This window comes from Podarcis vaucheri (genome assembly GCF_965113315.1).
Source record: "Podarcis vaucheri genome assembly, chromosome: 4".
NCBI lineage: Eukaryota > Metazoa > Chordata > Lepidosauria > Squamata > Lacertidae > Podarcis > Podarcis vaucheri.
The window spans coordinates 36,484,807-36,506,779 of record NC_138762.1 but is presented as its reverse complement, the minus strand read 5'-3'; the positions used below and the strand labels follow the sequence as shown (position 1 = coordinate 36,506,779).

Genomic DNA, 21,973 nt, shown 5'->3' with positions numbered 1-21,973 from the left:
GTACAAGCTCAACTGGTAATATCCTTTCCTAGTAAGAAGATGCTATATACTGGAAACTAACATGGCTGAAATGTGAAGACATCGCTGTCAAACTTTTAGTTTAACCATGTACGTGACTTGCAAAGAGGCTCACATTCAAGCAGAACTGAATGTTTGCAAATATTTGAAATGTGCTAAGCGTTGCAACCTAATAATTCAAAAGTATTAAGCAAGGAATATGATATAACCATCCATAGGGAACCAGGGATTTTGCGGAAGCTAATTGGGAATTCCTTAATTAGAAGAACCGAAAAGACCACATTATCCGAGGGCAATGAAATCATGTTTTTAGGGTCTTTCAGTTCACATTTGGCAATTCTGAGGTCCAACACTCTAGAATCGACCTTGGCAGACATCAGTGTGGATGTGTTGCATAGGAATGTAGGAAGTTACCTTATACTGACTTAGATCATTGGTCCAAGTAGCTTGATACTACTGACACTGTCTGACAGCTGTTGTGGACTGTCTGGCTGCAGAGGAGTGGTAGGAGGACCTGCTGGGGAACCATCAAGAGAACCCCCACTGCTGGGAGGAGTGCAGAGAGAAGAAATGCCGTGGTGCAGCTGCAGTAGCATAACTGGGCGCCTTCATCTGCCCCAGCTGCAACAAAACATGTCTCCCCCATCAGTCTCTACAGTTACAGCAAGTAACTTTGTGGTCAACTGTTTGACCACAAAGGCGTACTCCTCTATTGTCTCCCGAGATACAGATGCCAACGGTGTGAATGTAGTGTTCCTTTATGCCACTCTCCCCAAAAGCACCTCCACCAAATGTTCCTTCAGTTCTTTTGTGACTGCTCGCGGCAACAGAAGTTAACTGTGGAAGAAAGCTACTATATCTGCCTTTCCCATGACTTCCAGCAAGAGCACAGGAAATGTAGGAAGCACTGGGCAGCAATTTGATTCCACTGGGGGTAGTAGTCGAATACTGAAATAAAATTATTTTATGCATGAATAAAGCATGGCCTCCCAAGTCAGATTCATGTGATATTTACATGGATTTGGGGAGCTGTTTTTATTTTGAGCTTACTGAAAGTAATGTTGGCTTTTTAAAATCCTCCTTGACCTGTTAACTGTATTTCTTGATGTCAGTAACCATTACTTCATACAATGTCTCTATAACTCAGAGGCTTCTTTAACATATGGAGGACATTTAAGTGAAGCTGCTGAAGAGATGAAAGATGGTGTTCAGAACACTAAAGACATGGGGAAATAGAAATGATTTAGGAAAGGTATGAGGACAGGAACATAGTGACAATGGTGACCCTGTTGCCTACCCAACATGCAAGCTTCTTTACACCATCAAGATAGCTTGAAAATTACTAGTTGTAGAGCAGGGGTCAGCAACCTTTTTCAGCTGTGGGCTGGTCCACCATCCATCAGACCATATGGTGGGCCAGACTATATTTTGGAAAAAAAATGAATGAATTCATATGCCCCACAAATAACCCAGAGATGCATTTTTTTTTAAAGGACACATTCTATTCATGTAAAAACACGCTGATTCCCAGACCGTCTGTGGGCCGGATTGAGAAGGTGATTGGGCCACAGGTTGCCTACCCCTGTTGCAGAGCATATGCTTATTATTTGTTATGCCATACTTAAAGTAAGCAATTGAAAAGGCTTGGGCCATCCCAATATAATGTTGCTTTATTATATCTGAAAACATTATTAGGTGGGGGACATCCACAGAATTGTACCTGAATGCTAAGTTCAACAATAAAAGTGGATAAAATGATTTCCTGGAACTGTATGGTTCTCCATACCAGTCCCTTCCTGCCACTTTTGTGGAAGCTACGCTTTATACAGGCCTTACTCTGGCCTAGTTTTTCACTTGCAACTGCGTAAAGCTCTGTGAAGGTGGTTATTTGCTGTCAGCTGTTGATAGCATGCAACTAAATGAGACAGAAGACTTTCTAAATCCCTATTCTTTCCCACCACTGCCATCAGATTTCTTTTCATAATTGGCATATCAGAACCCTCTGGCATTGTTCACAGATCAAAGCATGCCATCAGAATGTGTTAATTTATCGTTCAAAGCTCTTTTATCTTTTAGGGATTAACATTGCATATAAGGAGAACATTAGAATTTGCAGTAAGTCTTTCTAGATGTGTAGGCTTTGACTTTTTGGAGGCAGGCCAGTGCTACATACAAGCCAAGAGAAGTGCAACATTAAGACTCTCTGAATTCTTCAACATATTTTCCAGATGAAGATCAACAAGTGAAAAACAACAGTCTTAAAATGATTAGAGCAATTCATGGAGGATGAAAATAATACTTAACCATTACTCTTGACACTCAAGAATTTCTGCCTCTTCTTCCTTTCTTCTCCCATTTCTCTGGTGCTTCACTGTTATTGTTGTCCTCCTGCTGTTGTTGCAGTTGCTGCATCCTTTTTCTACTGCGGTAAAAAGTGGTGGAGAAAAGATGGTGTGATTAGAGTGGCTGCTTTTGTGGTATCTGCTCCAGCCACACAGCTCAATCTCAAATGCTCTTCCTCCCCCACTCTGCATGAAGATGGCAGAGGCTGTTTGGGCAGTGGGGGGAGGGACGACTACGGAGGGGACCCTGCCTGCAAGGTTGGGAGAATCTGCAGCTAATGAGAGCAGGCAGCTACTGATGCTACAATAGCATTAGGAACAAGCTGTTGCTGTGTGGTTAGGCACCAAAGACCTTGTGCAACCAGGGCTTAGAGCAAGAGAACGGGGGGCAAGTCAGAAATGGAGAAAAGAAAGCCAAAGACATTTTTGGGGGGGACAACTGGAGAGGAAACATGAGAAGAGTGTAGACCCAGAGGTGGAGAGTGGGGAGGAAAGAGTGATCTAGGAGACCCGGGGGGGGGGAGCACCTGGATGAAAAGGGAGGTGCATAACTCTGCCTGTGAAATGCCTCGCTATAGAATATTTTATGTCCAAAACAGTTCCCAGCCTTTGCCCTCAAGTCTAGACGATATTCAGTGTGACCTGGGCAAGGCCTGGTGAACCCAACCCACTTTCCCCTGCTGCCCAGTTTATCAACCATAAACTGGGTGGCAGGGGGAATTATGGCTGTTCCTGTGCCATGCTGGGACAGTGATCTGACCTGCATTTGAATTGTTGAGGGGTGTAGGTTAAAACCTGCTCTCCCCAGCCATCCTGTGGCAGCTGTTGCATGCATACTGTTGGAAGGCTGTGTGTTTGTGAAGAATGTGGGGTCTAACAGGGAAATGCTGGGCCTGACCACACCCACAATCATGTGGCCTTTCACTGCTTGCTCATCTGCATGTGCTTCTTAGCGTCAAAAAGGATGCCCACCCCACCCTAGTGTGACCAAGAAACACAATCCAGCAAAGAGCTATGCAGATGGGAGCAGCCTTTCATCTCTGTAACTAGAATTAAAGGAGGCAGGAGCTGGTTGAACATCTATCCAAGTGTTGCCTGAATGCAACCCTAAATAAATGTTATAATTCCCAGCAATATTGCACTTGTGCCTTTTTCAATTGGACAGAAACTAAACTCTGCTAGAGAGCTTTTTAGGTATGGGAGAAACTGAAACACAGATGTTAAATGAAAACTGTGCAGAGTGCAGCATAGCTGTTGAACTAAACGACCAGACGCACGCCTGCCCTTCCAAGGAACTGACTCCTTCATCTCTGTGTCAATGAAAGTCCAATGCCATAACTCATTTGGCTGCCTGCGTTTGTTGTGCCTCTGACAAATCCCATTGCTAACTGCAGGCTCTATAGTACTGTTCCCCTAATCATCTGGTGCCACTGACACACAATTCACCTTGACAATGCTGAAGTCTACTCATCATCATCTAGCCAGAACTATTGTAGCGTAAGTGGCCAGGTATCTCCTGCACCGTCCCAGTTATAGCTTTACAGGGCTAGGCAGAGGGAAAGAATTTAGAATATGAACAGCTATACATAAAGCAGAACTTGAAGGAAAGAAGTAGATGTCATTGTTTTATTTAGAAAATAAACTATCACTATGGTATCAAAACTGGATCTGGGTGAGCTTGGGCCCGTCTCCCACTTGTCTCCTGCTGAGCAAATCACTGGGAATATCTCCAAGCACAACATGTGGGATAATTCAGCTGAAGAATTTATTTCATGGATATATATAAAAAAACCCAATAACCCCACAAACGACATAATTGGAAATCCCCCTGTCTTTTGCCAGTAGATTCCCCACTCGCTTCTCTTCAGGGAAGTACAACAGTGCAATTATCATACTAGTACAATTATGGTAATGCTTTGTTTTTCTGAGGGGAAAAGAGTGAGGCTGTTCGGTCATATTTCAGGGATATTTTTGATGGGGAATGTTTCCCTTTCTGAGGAATCTTGGTGGAAAAAATAATTACTTCTATGCCCTTTCCATTTTTCTAAAGCTCATACTCTGCAATAAAAGAATGAATGTCTCAAAGACAGTAGATAATATTGTCTATTTCAGATTTTAAATGAGGAATAGTTCCCCAAGAATGGAAACTAGCATATAAAATATAAGTTATGGCATATTTGAGCAAAAGTTCTCAGTGCATGAAGTGGACTTCTCCAAGTTTGTATGTGTGGCTATATAGGGAAAAGCACAGTGATTTCTTCTTAGATTTTTTAAATGAGTGATACCACAAAATTGAGAATCATACAACTGGATGGGTTCAAAATGCAATACAGTCAATTAGAATAGGCTGCAGAAAGCATGAGATATATGGTGGCCATGTGTCCTTGGTAAAGCTTGGGTAAAAATCCTGGGCAGACCCTGGGCAAATTGTGCCTGCAGCTCCTCTTTCACCACTTGTTTGTGTGGAGTATAACAGTACTGACGTTCTAGAGTTTGTAAAGTGGGATATCTCTAACAGAATCACAGTAAGATGTGCTGACTGTGCATAACAAGTCAGAAGTATTAAGTCACACAGGTCCTATTGAAATCCACATTAAAAACTTAGTCATAACTAACACATTCCATTAATTTCAATGGGACCTAAGTGTGGATAACTTTGTCTGGGTCTGAGCCATTGTATGAAATGGTCTACAAATAGCAGTATAGACATTATGTTACAGTCTAGCAAAATTGTTTGTTTTTAAAAAACACACATGTGATCAGTTATGCTATCAGTGCTTTCCTAAGTTTGCAAAATACTGGCTGAATGCATCTGGATTAAGGGCATGTATCCATATGTTTCTCATATGAGCCACATATTTCTTATGCTAGTAAAATCAACTCCACAGTTGCTTTTCAACGGTATTTTGAAGCAGTTCATACACTATAGAAATAGTGTGTGATATGTTATAGGAGCAAGGGAGTGCTCCTATAGTTAAGGTGGATAGATTTTTACTGGCACCGTCTCTCTACCACCATTTGGTGACTGGTTGTTGTTGTTTAGTCGTTTAGTCGTGTCCGACTCTTCGTGACCCCATGGACCAGAGCACGCCAGGCACTTCTGTCCTCCACTGCCTCCCGCAGTTTGATCAAACTCATGCTAGTAGCTTCAAGAACACCATCCAACCATCTCGTCCTCTGTCGTCCCCTTCTCCTTGTGCCCTCCATCTTTCCCAACATCAGGGTCTTTTCCAGGGAGTCTTCTCTTCTCACGAGGTGGCCAAAGTATTGGAGCCTCAGCTTCACGATCTGTCCTTCCAGTGAGCACTCAGGGCTGATTTCCTTCAGAATGGAGAGGTTTGATCTTCTTGCAGTCCATGGGACTCTCAAGAGTCTCCTCCAGCACCATAATTCAAAAGCATCAATTCTTCGGCGATCAGCCTTCTTTATGGTCCAGCTCTCACTTCCATACATCACTACTGGGAAAACCATGGCTTTTACTATACGGACCTTTGTTGGACCTCTGGTGACTGGTAGACCTCAGTAATTTTTAGCCCCTTCTCAAGTGCTCTCTGGGGGTAGGAAGTATGGGAATCCCTGTTGAAGAGGAACAACCTGTTTTATGCTTTGTCTTAAAACGATGGCAGTTTGGAAAGAGAAGAAGCTCTCATTTCTAAAATGTTTTATTTGTGGATTTGTAATATATCAAAACACCACAGAACAGATAACAAATTATAAAACTGTTGCACGTCACCCCAATATCCGTGTGGTGTGAGATTCCAGGGGTTCCAGGCGCATACCCAAGGTTCATATTTCCTTTTGGAGCGATGGTGGTGACTTTTTTATATCTGGTTTATTTACACATATGTACAACCTGAGCCTATGAAGGAGAGGCTCACAGCATTAATACCCCCAAAGTGTTTTGTTTCTTCTATAGCCACAGCGTTAGATTCAAACAGAAATCAAGCATTGCTCTCTGCCTTTTTGTTGCTTTGCTTTACTGAACACTCAGCTCTTGCCTTTCTTTTTCCAACTACCAGCCAGTTGAGGGACGGGAAGGATGACACCCATTTGCCATCTCACACAGATCCATTTCCTTTGGTCCCTTTAATGGCCCATCACCCAGGCAATCACCTCATCAGGAAGCTAGCCTGGCTTATATTTTAACACTTGCTGTATCCAGGGTTTAGAAGGGTCTCGGCAAACAGCCTATTCCCCTCAAACTCATAGCAGTATGTTTTTTTAAATGGTCACAGCATCGGGGGGTGGGGATCTGTAGTCCACATTAAACAAGATTTTCTTAAAAAGCAAAATCATAATGGCTCACTGGAAAGTTTCGCCTTACAGAATGCTGAGGCAAATGGCAGTTTGACTCACTAAATTGCCTCAGAAGTCAAAGAGTTCTGAGGTAACTCTGGACATATAGATCCAAAAGCCTTCAGTTTCTATTGGCAAACCATTTTTTTTTAAAAAAACCTTTGTTAATTGAGAAATAATTGTAAATAATATCATTTGTCTGTAATTCCATGACCTGAATACCAGCCTCCTATTCTTTGTCCCTATGATAAGGATAATATATCACTACACAGCAAAGGATTAAAAAAATTACTGCAGCAGGCTGCTTCCTTAGGATCTTCTGAGGTAAGTGGATATAGGGATATACGTACTGTTAGGTTACATTTCAGTGGGGGGGGATTAGACTTTTCATCCCTTTCAGTTCCTTTTGAATATTTACCAGGAAAAACAAATGCAACATCACAGCAATTGCATTCCCAGAACAGCGTGTAAAACAAATAAACCCAGTTTCATTTCCCCCCATAGTGTTATGGGGGAATTGTCACAAACAATTCATTTTTATATTTGATTATAATTATCATACTTTATTTAGCTAGCATAGTTTTATATTCTTTTTTAAAAAAAATAATGGAAGAAGGTGGCAGAGTTCATCTTGATAAAATGGGGTTTCTTGCTGTAGAACTATTTTAAACCTTATGGAGTCCATAGTACAGGTCCCAAACCAAAGAATTATTCAGGTAGGTAGCCGTGTTGGTCTGACGCAGTCGAAATATATATAAAAAATTGTCCAGTAGCACCTTAGAGACCAACTAAGTTTGTTCTTGGTATAAGCTTTCGTGTGCATGTACACTTCTTCAGATACACAAATAATTATTGTTGGTCTTGCATTCTATTGCAATGAATGGGATAAGGTAGTCACAAAAGAACCATAGCTGCAGTCCTGAACCAGCCAAAGATCCTCTCAGGAATCATTGGATGTGACACAAGTGCCACTCCACAGCTGGAGTAGGCAGCCCAAAAGCGAATTGACACTGAAGGCTCCATGGTACGTTCATGGAAAGTTCTGCAGGTGTCCTGCCAGCAGTGAGGTGTTCTTGGGGCAAGATGGATGCTCAGGATTCTAAGCCTCATTCCCGTGACATACGCACCTCCTGGAGCATTGTAGTCAGTGGGGGAGAGGAGAATGGAAGGGTGAAAAAGGGACAGCTCTCCCACACCCCTTGTCCAGGCTGCATCTGTATGGCAGGAGAGCCAGTGTGGTGTAGTGGTTAAGAGCGGTAGATTCGTAATCTGGGGAACCGGGTTCGCGTCTCCGCTCCTCCACATGCAGCTGCTGGGTGACCTTGGGCCAGTCACACTTCTCTGAAGTCTCTCAGCCCCACTCACCTCACAGAGTGTTTGTTGTGGGGGAGGAAGGGAAAGGAGAATGTGAGCCGCTTTGAGACTCCTTAAAGGGAGTGAAAGGCGGGATATCAAATCCAAACTCTTCTTCTTCTTCTTCTTCTTCTTCTTCTTCTTCTTCTTCAGGAGATTGGGTGTGCCAGTTGCTCTGCTATGGATTTCTGTCCCACCTCCATAGGGTAAGTCTCATGGAATTTAATATAATTTCTTGGGGTTTGAGGCTATTTCGTAGTTTATTGCACTAAATCTGTCTTAGTGAGCTGTTATCATAACAGGGTCATGTGTTGTGTTATACTGATTGGCACGGGGAAAACATTGCGTGGGCTGCTGAGATTTTGTAGTCCTTGATGTTACAGATTTTTACTGCGGGCAATCAGTCAAGTTCTTAGAATTTATAGAAAGATGCTTTCTATATCAACATAAAGGGCTGCTGACACAAAACTTTCTCTTTTTTACTCTCATCAAAAAGTAATTCTATTTAGATGCAACACATGCTAATTTATAGGCCAAAGGAGGATACGCCATGAAACAAGATTTTTCTTGTGAAGTTATATTTTCAATAATTATTCGCAATTGCTATTTGCATGTAAACTTGCATGCCATAATCTTTCAGATGGAATGAGATACTGGGTATTAAATTCATGCGGAAATATGGTGTCAGGCTGGAAAAACCAAATGACACTTTATAATTGGACTTCTGCTTTGAATCATTTGGCCATTGCAAACTTGGGTGTGAAAGTTAATAATTCAAGTATGAATTGAATGTGAGACATAAACAATTTTAAAGGCTAGTTACCCAACTTTAACGCCCATTCACATGTTTAGCTCTGCTTATCATTAGCATCGCCTTCGCCTTGAAATGTTTTTGTTGATAGACTAAGGATAGGTTCATCAAATTTATAGAATATAAAATGGGACTGGGACAGGACACCAGTGAGCGCAATGGCACTTAATTATTTTTTCCCCTATCGCCGTTGGACCCGCTCTCACTTGGTTATGTTGCCCCCCCACCAGAACAACCATTAACCCACAGGCATTCAAACGTTCACAGAATATAATGTTGGGGGACCTTCGTGAGGGGAAAACTAAGAATTGGAGTCTCAGTCGGGTTTTCTTTTTAAATAAACAAGAATGCTTTATTTAAATCCAAGGTAGCATAACAACGTAGAGCAGCCTTTCTCAACCTGTGGGTCCCCAGATGTTGAACTACAACTCCCATCACCCCTAGCTAGCAAGGCCAGAGCTCAGGGATGATGGGAATTGTAGTCCAACAACATCTGGGGACCCACAGGTTGAGAGCTGCTGACATAGAGGGAATAAAACTTAGGTACTGCTTTAGAGTTTGGCTCCTTTCCAGGGTTGTACTTTACTTCAGACACATACCCCTTTAAACAGTCCTGCTCCCGAGGTACCTTCCGTATTACACTCAGAGTGGATGTTTATCTTGAACTAACTCTCTCTCCTGACTGTCCCAAAATCCCTACCTATCTCCCTATCTAACTAACCTCAGTTCCAAAACCCACCTCCGAACCAACCAACCTTACTCCCTTTCCCTCCTCACATCAACCAACTTCCCAAATCCAGCCAACAACAAGCCCTCCTTCCTGACCAACCTACTGTTTCTCCAAAATCTGTTCCTTTTATACTTTCGTTCCTGGAACCTCAGCCAATCAAAGGCTGCCATGTGTTAACCCTTTTTTAAAACAACTTTTCCGTCACAGGGGCAATCTGACATTTTTAAAATATGGAATTAATACCATACACTTGAACCTTAAAGGTAAAGGGACCATTAGGTCCAGTCGTGACCAACTCTGGGGTTGCGGTGCTCATCTCGCTTTATTGGCCGAGGGAGCTGACGTACAGCTTCCGGGTCATGTGGCCAGCATGACTAAGCCACTTCTGGTGAAACCAGAGCAGCGCACGGAAACGCTGTTTACCTTCCTGCCGGAGCGGTACCTATTTATCTACTTGCACTTTGACGTGCTTTCGAACTGCTAGGTTGGCAGGAGCAGGGACCGAGCAACGGGAGCTCACCCCATCGCGGGGATTCGAACCACCAACCCTCTGATCAGCAAGTCCTAGGCTCTGTGGTTTAACCCACAGCGCCACCCGCGTCCCTTAAAAGGGTTAGAATAAAATTAATTAAAAGAAGAACATTAAAAAACACACATTTTTCTCTATATACCTATGTGCTGCTGCTTTCATGGGCTGGTCTGTTCCCACCGCAGAGGCCATCAGAACCAAGTGCCTTGAGAAAAAGCAGTAGGGCCCCACTGCTGAGGTACAACATGTGGACCCCCTTGAAACTGAGAGCCAGTGTGGTGTAGTGGTTAAGAGCAGTAGTCTCGTAATCTGGGGAACCGGGTTCGTGTCTCCGCTCCTCCACCTGCAGCTGCTGGGTGACCTTGGGCTAGTCACACTTCTTTGAAGTCTCTCAGCCCCACTCACCTCACAGAGTGTTTGTTGTGGGGGAGGAAGGGAAAGGAGAATGTTAGCCGCTTTGAGACTCCTGAAGGGGAGTGAAAGGCGGAATATCAAATCCAAACTCCTCCTCCTCCTCCTCCTCCTCCTCTTCTTCTTCTTCTTCTTCTTCTTCTTCTTCTTCTTCTTCGTCCTTTGGAGGGAACAGTTGGATGTTGGCAGATTGCAGTAAGACCTCAAATGGCCGAGACCAAAAGCCTGCAAGGGTGAGAGTCCCCAACTTGGCTCTGCCAGAAATACAGAAGTCCTCCAGCCGACTCAGCCAAAGCTGGCCCAACCAAAGTTGGTGTAAGTCCCCAGAAGGGCATCCTGGAGGCAGGATAGGGTGAGACTTACACCAAATCGAAACCTCATTCAGCTCAGTCCCATGACCTGGCAAACTGGCAGAACTTAGCTTGGCAAAACGGATGGTGCTGGCAAAAGGGAATGCAGCCTAAACGTTGCATTTTTTGCCAGATGTCACAAAACATGTTTCTCCCATAATATACAACCTAACCACAGAGTAACTAATGCTAGGCATATTTTTGTTTCCTGGCTAATATTCTTGTACTCTGCTTGCTTCTCTTTTAATGTCAGGATTTATGGCTATTTCAACATGTGTATTTCTTCCAATAATACCATGTTAGCAGTTTGGATAATATTTCTATGTACATACACCATAAGCCGTGTGTGACTATAAGAGATTTGGCGCTTTTATTTGAACAAGAGTTAGTGACATGATGAAATGAAAAATGTACGTAATAGGGTTCTTTCCCCTCCCCTCACATTCCTTCCATGGAAATTATTTAAATGAAACACATTTGGAAAGTTTTACCAGTAAGCCAATACCTTCTTTTCCTGACTTTATAAGTTACTTTCAAAACCATGTTTCTTTCATTTTACTCATTTAAATCTAAAAGGTCACAGAACTGTAGGACAGTCAAATTCTTTTTGACTTTGTAAGGTCTCTGTATGGTACCCAACAGGATGGTATTTACTTGCACAAGACAAATTGGAAGTGTAGCAGGCAGATTTTAAATAGTGAAGGATCTCTGAAAACATAAAAAATGCAAGCATAACACCAATACATTATGAGATAGAACTATGAGGTGAATAATATCTTTCTTCTTAAGGGATTCACATCTCACTGAATAGAGTATGACATTATAGAATTATGAAAGTGCAGTTTACTGGACTCTTAGCTGTAGCCAATATTAGTCATACTCTGAGAAAACCCTTTAAATGTCAATAAATTTAAATGTCAGGCAATTTCAGTTTTGCTTTTGAGCTGTAGCTTTTCATTTTTCTTTTTTCATTCAAAGAAACTACCGGTAAATGCTTTTTTGGATCACATAAAACAAAGCATCATGGGGGAGGGGATATGTTTATTACAAACTCCTCTGGAAAGTCCCTGTGAGCTCTGTAAGGTTTTTCTCTTGTTTCACATGATTTTCAGAAAATACCTTCAAGTGTTGTGCTCACAATGGATTGTCAAAGGACTATTCAAAGGGCTGTGTTTTGTGGACTGAGTTCCATATCATGATCAAATATTTCAATACTTGCATGCATTTACTAACGACTTCCATCTGCAAACATAACATAATGTATGAAAGAAAACCCACATATCTCAATTTCTGTAATCAGCTTTTAGTGGAGGACAGGGATAATATTAACATTTATATTTTCTATTCCTTTTTAATGTTTCGGTTTAAAAAAAGAAATGAAATTGTGGGGTGGGGGAGGGAGGATAAGTCACTCTGTTTCTAGTGAGGCATTTCTTTGGATATCTTAGTTTTTTCTTTTTTCCCCTTTTTTGACCATGGTTGAGGAGAGGATGCAAACCCCAAAGTGATCAGCATTTCTGCAGTAGTGGGTCCTTTAACATAGGTACCCCCGAAATGGAGCAAAAGTTCTGTTCAAGCCACACACTGTAGAGCAGGGATGAGGAACCTGTGATGCCCTTCCCATGTTTTTGGACTCCCCTCAGCCATCATGGCCAAAGATCAGGGTTGATGGGAGTTGGCTTTTGGGAAAGAGCTGTGGCTTGGTGGTGGAGCATCTGCTTTGCGTGCAGACAGTCACTGGTTTGCTCTCTGACATCTCCAGATAAGGCTGGGAGAGATTCCATGCCTGGAACAGTGGAAAGCCACTATAGATGGGCCAGTGGTTTGACTCAGTGTTGTACAGCTTCCTCTGTTCCTACACCATCGTAAATGTATTTTAGGATGCAGACAAATAGCCCAATCCAATGCATGTTTACTCGGAAGCATTCCCTACTGGTATCAAATGTGGTTATTCCTTAGCAAGTAAGCCATATAGCAACCATGGCTGCAGGACAGAGTCTTCCATTGCAGCAGAGGGCAGCAGGCTAGTTTAGGCAGTGTAGGGCAACTTGTGTGGCTCAGTTGCTCAAGAGTACTGGCCAGTGGGCTGCTGCTGCTGCCCACTTCAGCATCTACTGCCTGAGGCAGCCACCTCACCCTGTGTAATGGTAGGGCCGGGCCTGTCAGGCACTCAGAATGAAGAACCTTGTCAAAAGTTTTGATATATTAGTACTTTTAAAGCTGTTTTATGGACCTTAGGTGGTATCTTTTCCCATAGAACCATGAACCCATGCTGGCAACAAGGTGTGGACAGCTTAGGGGATGAGCTCTGCCTTTTCTTTGTTAACTTTGTTGTTTTCCCCTAGCCAACAATAGCATGAATGGACAATGAATCATTCTTTAAGTACCACCATCCTTTCAAGATGGCTTCAAATAGATTGTGATTCTTGGATGGAAAGAACTATAAATGTCAAAACTATATTAGTAGAATTTTACTATGTTAATATTTTAACATGGTCTCCAGAGATGCAGCAATGTGCTTGGCATATATAATATTTAGCTTTCACACAAATTTACATAACATGTTTTTTGTGTTTTTTTTAAAAGAGAAGTTAAGACTGGTTTAGGCAAGAGTTACAGTAAAACGATACTTTTGTGTTTGTTTTGTTTTATGTGCTAACTTTTGTTTTAATTCATCCAAATCATGCATGAGCTGTTAAACATGTGCAGTAAGAAACATTTGTAGAAATCTCTTGAGAAAAAAAGGATGGGAATGAACTGAAAACTGAAAGATGGTCAGGAATGGCTGCAAAAGAAATTTTCAGACTACCCGCTGCATTCTTTCAGAATAAACTAATTCCCCTCCTCCCTCTTGGATTAAAGTCCAGAATTTCTGGTTGCATTGGAATGTTTTTCAAAATTCTTCATACGATTGTTGGCCTTGCTTAGGAATATGTACATTGGTTTTATTTTTCTCTATAAAATCTTATCTTGGTTCTACCATAGCGAAGCACTTTGAGCAGAAATGTCTGCAGAAGGCATTTTCGAAGCCATGGCCATTCACAATGGGGAGGAGAGCACAGATGCATAATTTATCTGTTATCCTTGCAAACATCCATCATGTCTGGAGCGCGTCGCCAAGGAAATAATTTCTTTCTGGAAAGAAGTTTGGTCCAACAGTCAAATCATCACAGGCATTAAGAGCCCCTTTTTGAATGGAAAACGCTATGCCCCCCCACCTCACCCAATTCTGTGGGTCTCTCCATTTTCTTAGTGGCTGAGAACTCCTTCTTGCCTCAGTAGCAATTTACAGAAATCATGTTTGCATTTTGTTTTAGTCCATTCTCATCTTTTCACTTCCCCGAGATTCCATATGCAATAACTTCCTGAGGGACTTGTTGCAGAATATCACATCTGAGCAGAATCTTTTTGAAAGCTGTTAGTTTGATTGTATGAGTCACCCTGTACAGCAGAACCCATTTACTCGTGTAAGCGTAAGGATGTGACTCAGCCCAAAAAGAGCCAGTCCCTGTCCCCTTGCACTGTAGGGGATCCAATTTTCATGCCAGGAACAGGGAGAGGCCAGAATATTTAATGGATACTCAGCTCACAATGGAGATGACTGTGTTGATATGGAAGAGTTGCAACTCAAACACCTCCAGCACCACTTACGATCTAGAAAAGCAGTTATGAAGGCATGAAATGTAGCTAGTCACACATGCTGTATCTGCATTCATTGAATGGGTGGATGAACAGTGTGGGATCACATCCATTTCCCCCTTACTCTGCACATTCAGACAAAGGTTTGAATAGAAGCTACACACAGATGCATGCCCACAGGCTACTTACATAAGACTGGGGATCATGTCCTTTCAGCTTTCCCAAAATAGTTATCTACATGTATATATCTACATGTATCATAACTATTCAGAGCTCAGCTTCAAATCAATGCAGATGTTGTGCATAAAGCCCAGTTTTAAATAGTAGAAGTGACAACGGCACAACCCCTTTCTTTCCACCTCTCCAATGGTCTTTTGTGGTTGCTGCTACAAGTGACAGCACCAGCCATTGGTAACCTGGCCACCATTTTGTTGTCATTCCAAGGGGTGGGAAGGAATGGCAGCTCCCACAGAAGAATGGTGGCCAGTATCCAGATAAAATTCTGCAAAGTGACAATCTCAGAAGTTTTCTTAGAAAAATATATTTCAAGACATTGTCACTCCACTCAGATATATTCTATGTCTCAACAACCATAAAGGATTTCAACCAAAATAAATTGATATTTACTTTAATAAGCATCTTATAAATGTGATGAATTGCCTGGTTTACTGTTTTAATGTGTATTTCAACTGAAACTAAAATTCAGTTTGTTTCCTTTCATAAATGCATACTAAAATTTCCTATACATTCAAAACATATAGTTTAACAAAGATCAGTAATATTAATACTTTTCTTAAGCTTGCTGTGTTTATAGAAAGTATTTAAGGATAATTAATTAATAATCTGCAAGGTTCTTTTTTTAATGAGAACTGTTCCTAATGCCCAAATACTACTTTGATGTTGCCCTCTAGTGTCAGAAAAGCTTGTTTCTGTCTACAAATTTGATGTTATTGTGATCAGAATGTGGAAATAATGATAACCAAGTTCTAATTGATGACATAGTTACAAAGCAAATATCTGGTAACAAGACTGCAATCAAGACATGGCAAAGAACTGAAAATAAGTGTTGAAAAACAGGTTCTTAACTTGGTTATCACACAGTATTCTCTGAAATCTCATCACAAGCTATTCCAGGGGTGGGCAGATTTTAGGTTTTGGGGATTTGTTTAGCTTTTTTGCTAGAGCCACAAGTTCTTTCAAGCAAAAGCGAAAGATACAAAAGAAAATAGGGTGCCCCAAGTATGTTCTGGGTCTAGAAATTTGTTTTCGGTACTAGTACTGAACTGAGCTCACAGTCCTCTCACACAAATCTACCCTAGTTATCCTCCTCCATATCAGCAGCCCTAACATAGGTCAGAAAATTTGTTTTGTTGTTGTTTCTATTTGCTGTCAGATCTTCTGCAAATCAGCCAGAAATCTAATGGTAGATCCTGATCTACCTTCAAGCTGGCTAGGAGATTTGTTTCTGTATAAATGCATTCATTTGCTTTGTGTTGAATTGTCTCCACTACCACTAATACCTATCAGGCATGGCTATTGGCAGGTCAGTGGCATTGTTTATTTAGGTCGCTGAGATATATGCATGCATGCATGCTTCTATGTGTAGTTATCTTTAGCTGATAATCAAAAAACTGCCCCATACTATGTTGCCTGCTAGGAGCCTTGTCACTCATTGGTTGGTGTGCCTTTGAGAATGAATTCAAACTGTGGGAAGGTTACAGTGCCTTCTGTGGCTGTGGAGACCGATGCATGAGGGACATGTTTTGTTGCAGCTGGGGCAGATGAAGGTGTCCGGTTGTGCTGCCGCAGACTCATCATGGCATTTCTTCTTTCTGTAAGCCTCCCAGTGGTCATTTCTCCTCTGGTGAACAACAGAGAATTAGCTCACTGAATGCAACACAGTACATGCTTCCTGATGTAATATGTTTCATCCATGTTAAGGAAAGCTGTTTACTTCCTAGAGTAGGAAGGGGGACTCTGGTAACAATGCTGGATGGAACAGTGTGCTAAAGTGACTCACTATGTGTGCACAGTTGGGGGGGCACACCCAGATTTCCAGCTGTAGCCCTGGGCAAGGCTTCTCCTTTCAGCCCTGCTCAGATGCACAACATGGATGAATTTATTGCCTAGCTCCAGAGACACAATTTTTCTTTTACAGCAGTTTTCCAAAGCGGCAAGTTTCCAAAGATGTGAGCTCTAGTGATAAAAAAAGAACCGCACAGCAAATCACAAAAGCTATTTATCCTGCCACCCTCCAATCCCCATGAATCATCCATGCCATCTCTCCGTAGGAGAAGACTATGCACATCTCATTTACGAGCTAGTTCAAGTAAACATTTCCTCGTTCTCAACAGCTTGGCCATTGCAAAATGAGGCTTTTAGTAAGTGATGCAGGCTTAATGGCAATTGACATTCCCAGAGCTAGGAATGCGGATCAAACCTGCTTGCCGGATGCATGATGGTGAAACCGAGAGTAAACTTGGCGTTGGCTGAACCCATTTTGGATTGTGCCAAATTCCTACATTGCAGGGGCCAGGTGATTTAAAGTGCAGTATAGGAAGCAGGAAAGCTAAGCTGAACCCTTCCCTGCATAAGCTTTTCTTCATGTAACCCAGTTGTTCTCCCAGCAGGATTTTCTTCCACCAGGATTTTCTTCCACCCTTGGAAGAAAAACAGTTTGGATGAAACAATGAGGGCATGTGAGGGAACACAAGCAGAAGTGGAATTAACATCTCCTTTGCCTCTGCCCATGCTGCCCTTTAAAGGCATACTGCTTTAAATCGCCGTGTATATATTTCTCGTGCAGGAAGTCAACAAAGAAGCTGTTTCAATCAAAGCAAGAGGTGGAGAACATAAGGTTTTTCTGCTTGTTGACAAGTCGTGGTAGTCTTGGGCTGCTGCAAGAGTAAGCAGTTGCTTTGGGGAAACTTGTGGAGATCTGCTTTAAAGGCTGGAATGATCTGTCTGGAAGTTTTTCTTTGTCAATATCTCAGAGCCTCAGTTTCAGGGGCTAAACATGGCTCATCAGGCATCTTTCTCTCTGGCCTTTGGGCCATTACCCATCCTCATGCCACACCTCTTGCCAGCCCTCTTCAAGTGTTGGAATGTGTCCTTGCAGTGTGGTAATCTATCTTGCTTGCCTGGTGGAGGACAGAACATAAGAAAAGAACCCAGAAAGCAGGATCTGAGTACAAGAGCACTCCCACCTTCTGTGGCTTCCAGCAACTTGTACTCAGAAGCATGATTGCCATGGAAGGAATTGTGGCTCTCAAGCTGAAAACGATTCACCAATGCTGATCTACCTACTCCACCCTGCTGGCCTTGTATGTTTGTAGATAAACAGATACTAAACATCACAAGTCACCAGCACTAGCTGATCCCTAGTACTTACCACCCTGAGCAAGTGCAGAGCATGAAATATCAAACATTAAAATTGAACTATGATTTAAAAAGACAAAAAACCCATGAAGGCGAGTTTAAAACCAGACAAGCAGTGGTACAGTGGTACCTCGGGTTACAGACACTTCAGGTTACACACGTTTCAGGTTAGACTCCGCTAACCCAAAAATAGTACCTCGGGTTAAGAACTTTCAGGATGAGAACAGAAATCGCACAGCAGTGGGAGGCCCCATTAGCTAAAGTGGTACCTCGTGTTAAGAACAGTTCAGGTTAAGAACGGACCTCCAGAACAAAGTAACCCAAGGTACCACTGTACTATGATCACTAAATCATATAGTAGGGTATGTATACTAACTTTCCTGCCCTGACAGTTACCGGTGTTGTAGTGAAAGGGGGATGTTAAGGAGCACGTTTTTCAGAGCAGGAGCAACAACGTCCTCCACAAGAACCTCAGGGTAATTGATGGACCCTATTCTTCTGGCAAGCGAACGTGTGAATGAAGAAAGTAATCAAGCAAAGACTGGATACTACTGCTTATTGGGTTCTTTGAAACCTGCAGTTCAAATAGTAACACTTACTGGCAAGATTGGCTGCATCTCTAATTAAAAGTTAAAGATCGCGTTTCAGCTGGCTAGAAATCTTTTGTTAAAGCTGATAGTGTTTTACATGTTGAATCTGTGCAGTCATGGTTTATAAGTTTATTGTTCTAGCCAAAGGCCAGAAGAAATTAACACTGGAGTCAGAAGTAAGCACCACTGAGTTCTATGGAGCTTCCTCCCTTGAAGCTATGGTCAGATCCACAGTATACAGTGGTACCTCGGGTTAAGTACTTAATTCGTTCCGGAGGTCCGTTCTTAACCTGAAACTGTTCTTAACCTGAAGCACCACTTTAGCTAATGGGGCCTCCCGCTTCCGCTACGCCGCTGCCACACGATTTCTGTTCTCATCCTGAAGCAAAGTTCTTAACCCGAGGTACTATTTCTGGGTTAGTGGAGTCTGTAACCTGAAGCATCTGTAACCTGTGGTACCACTGTACATTTAAAACACATGACTTCCCCCAAATCCTGAGATCTGTAGTTTACCCTTTACAGAGCTACTTTTTTCCTGCACCTCTAGCAAACTACAGTTGCCAGGATTCTTTGGGGGAATCATGCCCTTTTAAATTTGTATGCTTTAAATTTATTGTTTGGATCTGCCCAAAGCATAGGATTGAAGCCATGCTGAACCTAATAAATTGGGTGGCATACTGCTGCTGTCTTGGCGTATTATTATTATTATTATTATTATTTTATTATTATTATTATACTGGCTAAACACAGCTTCTTGTGTTTTGGACTGCCCCTTTGGGGATGGTTATGATACCTATCATTAGAACACTACACCACTGCTTCCTATATAACTGCTCCCCTCCCCCCCCAAAAAAAAAAATTTTCAAAAGTTACAATACAGAAACAATACATTTTCAATCGATATATCCCCTCCACAGACACCTCTGTGATGATGGTGGCATTAAAATATCCTGTTCTTCAATAAAAGATAAAAAGGGAGCTTCTGAATCTGCCAAGGACATTGGAAGGTCATGCAAATCCCAGTGAAACCAAATGATGCGATCTCCAGCCTCAGTCTGGTAAAAGTGCTCTGATATCTGCTCCAGATGCAACTGATACGGAATGGAGTCTGGGTCAATCAACTCCGACATCCACTTCTGCTTCTTACTGTACAGAATGGTAGCGTTCTTAGAAGTGTCCAGCATGGACAGCTATGCGGAATGGGAAATATATTGGTATTTGCTCTGGCAGTATTTGTTCACTAGCAGAAAAATGACACCAAGAATGTGTGCATGGAGGGGGGAAGGGGGTTGCTCATGGCATGCTGCCATTAATCATGCCAGCAAGCCCAGCTTTAGAAAGTGGATGAAAGCTATGCTAAGATGCCAGTGATGCATTCTGCAGGAGTCCTATATAAATATCTCTGCAGGATTTATTGTGATATACTGCAGCCTTGATAAAATTTGGATGGAATATACATACACTGAAGAGGGGGGAAACAGTGCTTCTTTTTTCAATTACAGGGCACATTAAGTTAAGGCAGACCAAGTTACCAGTATATAGGGAAGAATATTGGCTAATCCTAGGTCCTTCTCCTACAGTATTTAGCCTTTATTTAACACTGTAGAAACTCAAGGACAAGCCATATGACAGCTAATAATAATGTTTAAAACAATCGTGCTGTGGAATGTTCAGCTACTGAGCTTCCCTACCTATGATAGGGAGTTTGGAATGTCAGAAATTACCTTCGACTTTGTATTATGGGCCCATCCTGCTGTGACAGGCAGTTGTATGAACACTCTGCAAAAGGTCTTGTTTCAGTTAGGATAAATGAAAGGAAATGTTCTACACAGTGTGTTGTAAGCCAATGGAATCCACTGCAGCGGGAGGTCATGGAATGCTCTGCTAGAAAGGGCTGGACACTTTTAATTGTGATATCAGTGCCAAGACTGACAAACATGTTTTGGAGAATGAAGAAACCAAAAACTGCCACATAGACACAGAATTAAGACAGATGATGTTCCATTCCCCCCCCCCCGTTTTTTCTTAACGCGTTCAAAAATTGTCCATAGCCACTTTTCAGTCTTCTTAGGCATGCCATTATGGAGTCCTAAAGGGTGTATATATTTCAAAAAGCAGAGCGAGGAAAATAAATGCAAGGCAGACTTTAGTGCTGATAAGGATGAACTAGAAGAGGAAGAACTCGCAGAAGAGAGGAATCACTAATCACTACCTGCTGCTTTAGTGCAGAAGATATGACTAGGCGATCTTAATATCTCTTACATCCCATTGATATTAGAAACAGGATGCTTGTGTGAGAATGGAAAGTTCTATACTGACTTTTCTAGAGATGAGAAGAAAGGCCTGCTTTCATTCTCAGGTGATGAGGAAAAATGAATGTGGATAGCAGCACTGCACCAATAGCAAATGTAAATTTCTCAGGAGAATATAATGGGAATAATGCTAGGCAAATAAGCTATTAGCAGAGATTTAAGTTGCCAAAAAGACAAGGGATGGCAATCCATTAGGATAATCAAGCCAAACATGTGATGAAAACATCAGGATCCAATAACAGGGCACACAACAGTTCACAACGCAGAGCAGCTTCAGTGGGGTAAAGAAGTTGCATTTCAGTCCAAGACTCAAGGTCTGTAAAATAACTCTTAAAGTAACATCCTTTCTTTAAAGCACTTTATCAAGTCTATTTGTCCTTCCACCTGACAGTCCTTTGACAAATCCATCTTTGTCATTGCTTGACTGGTTTTCAGAGTTACTTCACCTCATAAGAATAAAAATATGACCTCTTCTGTCACTGTCTCCTTGTTCCATATTGTTCTGCTTATTTCCTTCCTCTTAGAATATATGTGATACTTGGTTCAGAGAGTAAACACAAAAATGGAGATCTCTCTCTCTCTCTCTCTCTCTCTCTCTCTCTCTCTCTCACACACACACACACACACACACACACACACACACACACACACACACCTCTCTCTACTTTCCCCCTTGGTGGGATTTAAGGCAACTCACAGGTAAAGCCAAGAATTGCTGAAAACATGGAAAATACAATAGAACCTCTTCCCCTTCAATTCTGGCATTCTGGAACGTATTTTGCATTAAGAGAATTCTGTATTTCCCTGTCAGTTTTCCTGCTGTAAAGTAGAGCATATTCACACTTCCTCTTGTCCTGCTGCTTTCACCCAGGGAAAACTGCTCTTTAGCACTCAATCAGAGCAAATGGCAGTCAGGTTTTCTGCAGATTGCCATTTGCTCTGATTTATAGCAAAGCAGCAGTCAGGGGTACCAACTTGAATAACATATTGGGAGGGCCCAGGTAAGCTCCACCCCGCATAATCATTCTCATACTGTTTGAATGGCAATGTCCATCACTGGGGGGGGCAGGAACCTCGGCCCCTAAGATTTTGCTCCTATGACGGGGGTATTCCCTGAGAAAGGAATGGGGAAAGAGGAAAACCGCTTGGACCTGTGATTTCTAGGCAGTGGATGAGCCCTTACCCTTTTCCCACAAGTTGCTACCTGCTCCACT

General features: G+C 42.1%; 1 long non-coding RNA gene across 1 annotated transcript; it reads right to left on the bottom strand.

The window, feature by feature from the left end:
• Nucleotides 1-323: 323 nt before the first annotated feature.
• LOC309531493 lies at nt 324-3,993 on the bottom strand. Its single transcript, XR_014219334.1, has 3 exons — nt 3,807-3,993; nt 2,323-2,440; nt 324-1,439 (listed from the first exon to the last, which is right to left on the bottom strand). It is a non-coding gene; the product is annotated as an uncharacterized lncRNA (long non-coding RNA).
• Between the last annotated feature and the right edge of the window lie 17,980 nt (nt 3,994-21,973).